The following is a 3,800-nucleotide window of genomic DNA, read 5'->3' on the forward strand; positions in this document are numbered from 1 at the left end:
TGTTTGATGACACACGTACACCTCCACAGTTAGTACCTGAGAGATGGTTCTGATGTTAAGCTTCAGAAAATGACTGCCCAAAAGTCTGCATCGTGTTTTAAGCCTGCAAAAAGAGTGCTCAACTTTACACAGACGAAAGGCAGTGATGATTTTTGGACAAAGGCAGATGATGTTCTGAGGACTGCAAATCTTTTGGTTCTGTTTCCCTGCCTCAGCAGGTATGTCATCTTATTTTGGATTCATTCTAAAAATCATACTTTGATATTCACTTATTATTGTACTTTGCACCTTTCAATCTATCCTTGCCTTTTGCCAAAAACAGAAGTGTCTATCCTTGCCGGAGAACTTGCAAAGAAAACAAGTTTTTTCCGACATATTTGTAGTTCATGTTAAATTTTAACTAATTTGTAGGACAGTCATCAATCATATATTGATGCATGAAAAGTTGAACTTTGGAAATGGTTACAAGTTATAACATATAAGAAAGATATTGGGTGAGAAATGTGTTGATCTTGAGTGAAACATCGGGGATAGTTATAATGAAAACATTAATGTTTTTATTCATAACACAATTATAAAATCACAGTTTAGCTGACTTATTAAATTGGGTGATAATGGGTATAAGAATATAGCTAGGTTCCCTTTGAAACGTCTAGTATTTGCAGTACGCAAGGGATTTACTAACTGCACTATATTTATTTTGTATTTTTTCTTTTCTCCCATGTTCTTGCTCAATTCAAATCTCTTGTTTATTCACAGTTCACAAGAAATTAGCTCGAGATGTGGCAAGAAGTTCTGAAAGATTAGCCATGCACAATTTCCATGAGAAGACTGCCCTCGTCGAAGTTTTTTCCAAGGTATGTCATTACAGGATAGTACTGATCCCTCCATTCCAAAATATGGTGTTTATAGAACTTTTATTTTGTTTCAAAACAATGTTTTTTAAATATCCATGAGGTATGATATCAATGTTTTCTAATTAATTATACTATTGATATAAATAAGATGATTTGTGTTTACAAAATCTGCTGTATAGAATTTGCATCATAATTGTCATTCAATTTTCGACATTCTTTATATTGGTTAAACATGACTATGTGCAGTGCACTGATATTGTAGCCATTTTCTCATTCCAGAATGCAAATTACAATAAAATTATCTGTATCTCATGGGTATATGACTTCTATTCATAATGTAATGTATTTAATTACTTATTTTTAAATTATATTTTTAGTTAATGCTACTTGCATCACACCCAATTAAATATTTTATTTTCTAATTTTCATTTAAAATGATGATAAATACACCAATACATGAGTTCACAAAAAATAAACACATAATAGTACTTTAATAAATATACTCTCTCTTTCTCTCTCTTTTTTAATTTAGATTTAAATATGTTTTTGACCCCTATAAATATATCAACTAGGTTCCATTAAATTTTTCTTAGACTTTTGGCCCCCAAAAAAAATTCATCCACACTTTTAGTCCCTATATTTAAGTCAACTCATGTGTCGCTATCGTATTTTTAATTAAAATTTGCAAGAATATTAAAAAATATCTCCAAAAAAAAATTAGATTTTTAAATAAATATGAATTAAATATGACTTTTTAAGCCTTTAATTTATCGACACATTTTAATTAGAAGGAAAAAAAAAATTGAAATATTTATAGGGATAAAAAACATATTTAACCTTTTGATTTATCAATACACTTTTTTAAATATATGAGAGAAATATGACCAAATTGATAAGTTAATTTAACAGTCATAATACCTAGCAAAAGGACGGAAACTAACATGTTCGTCTATCCATTTTTTCCTCACACACTTAATTATATATAAAAAGACATCAATTTTGACATATGAAATATTTTCTAAAGAAAAATGAAGGAAAGTAGAGTAAGATATTGTTTCTGTTGTAATAGTTATTTAATATTTTTTAACTAATAATTCAAATAAAAGTAGTAAAATTGAAAGTAAAAAAAGCAACTCAAAATCTTATATCATCTTTATTTTACTTAACTATCAAATATATTAAATGAAAGACGAAGAAAATAATAAGTATTTAAATATTGAGATATGCTTCAAAAAAAAAAAGTATTTAAATACTGAGATAAGAATGACTCTAAAGTCTTACAAAAAAAAACAAAAAGAAAACTCAAAAGTAGTGTAGCGTGGGGACTGCCATGGAATTCACATGGATATATATCATCTGTGACTGTTTCTGTTCTATCTTTCTCAAAACCCTTCGCTTCGTTGTTGTTGAGAAATGGTGCAGGTTAGCAGTGACGAAGATGAAGACCCAATTCCAAACGACATCATCCTTACTTCTCTGTCACCCACAGCGGAAACAACCACCCGAACCTTCCTACTCTTCCGATCGATGTCTTGCCTGAGATTCTTTGTAGGCTTCCGTCAAATTACTCGGACAACTTCGGTGCCTCTGCAAGTCCTTGAATTATCTTATCTCTGATCCAAAATTCGCAAAAAAACATCTTCAATTGTCAACAAAGTGCCACCACCTCATGTTAACATATATGGACGACATCTCAAGTGAGTGGCTTCTTTGTGATTCCCCAATCCCATCGATTTTATCTACTTCTAACGTTTTTACACAAAGACAACTTTACCCTCCCAATAGTGTCAAACTTTATTTGTCCATGGACAGAAATTTGTGAACTTAAGGTGCTCTTCCAATGGCATCTTTTGCGGTAAGCTCGATTTTGGTTGTTATTTTTTGTGGAACCCTTCCATTTCAAAATTTAAGTTATTGCCTCCTTCGGGAAATTCGTGTGAAAGTCATCCTGTTTCCGTAAGCTTTGGGTATGATCATTTCATTGATAATTATAAGGTCATTGCTGTTTCTACAAAAAATGAAGTTAGTGTTTATACTTTGGGGACTGATTATTGGACAAGAATGGAGGACATCCCAAATAATTACAACATCCATCAACCTGGAACATTTGTGAGTGGCACTGTTAATTGGTTCGCAAGGGATGATTCAAGTATGCAATTCATTATTTCTCTTGATTTAGAGAAGGAGTCATATCAACATCTTTTGCTACCTGATTCCAAGGATGATTTGCCGTTCTTGGGTTTGGCGAGGGATTGCTTGTGTGTCTCTTTAAGTAGTGATATGTATATGGATGTTTGGATTATGAAAGAGTAAGGAAACCAAGAGTTTTGGAATAAATTGTACATTGTTCCTGACATACAAGATGATTATGAGTGATGAATAGATTAATATGATTATGAGATGATGTATGAATGGTTGTTGAGTGATGAATATGATGTTTGTGATCATATGTTGTATTTGTTCCTTTATTTGGATTGTAAGGAATTATGTGGAAATGTGGCAACTATATGTTGATTTATGTGGAGATGATTGATGATGTATATATGTGACAACTATATGTTGATTGAATTGTGGATGTTGTTGGTGATTGTATATATGTCAAGTGGTGGTGAATTGTTGTCGGTGCATACATACTAATTGAATGGCGATGAACATGTTTATGTTATGTTGTTGTTGACCATGTTAAATGTTGATTGTTGGTGGTGAATTCATACATGCTAATATTGATGGTGATCTTGTTGGTGAATTCATGTATGAGAAATGATGGTGATGATGAGGTGATTATTGTTTGTGTGAACATATGCATTGAGTCGAGTCATATGTTCATGCATTCATGACTGATGGTGGCAGATTTTATATCCAATTGAGGTGATTACGATGTTTTTGTTGCATCGAAGGTGACGACCTTGAGGTGATATGGTACCACATGCATCTAGAAGAGTC

The 3,800-nt window shown here is 32.0% G+C and overlaps 1 pseudogene; it reads left to right on the plus strand.

Annotated features, from left to right (window-relative positions):
• The first annotated feature begins 2,092 nt into the window (after nucleotides 1-2,092).
• Nucleotides 2,093-3,233, plus strand: LOC146935064 (F-box/kelch-repeat protein At3g23880-like; annotated as a pseudogene).
• The last annotated feature ends 567 nt before the right edge of the window (nucleotides 3,234-3,800 follow it).

This window comes from Medicago sativa, chromosome 3 (assembly GCF_051527215.1).
Source record: "Medicago sativa cultivar Bolivia chromosome 3, Bolivia_mono, whole genome shotgun sequence".
Classification (NCBI taxonomy): domain Eukaryota; kingdom Viridiplantae; phylum Streptophyta; class Magnoliopsida; order Fabales; family Fabaceae; genus Medicago; species Medicago sativa.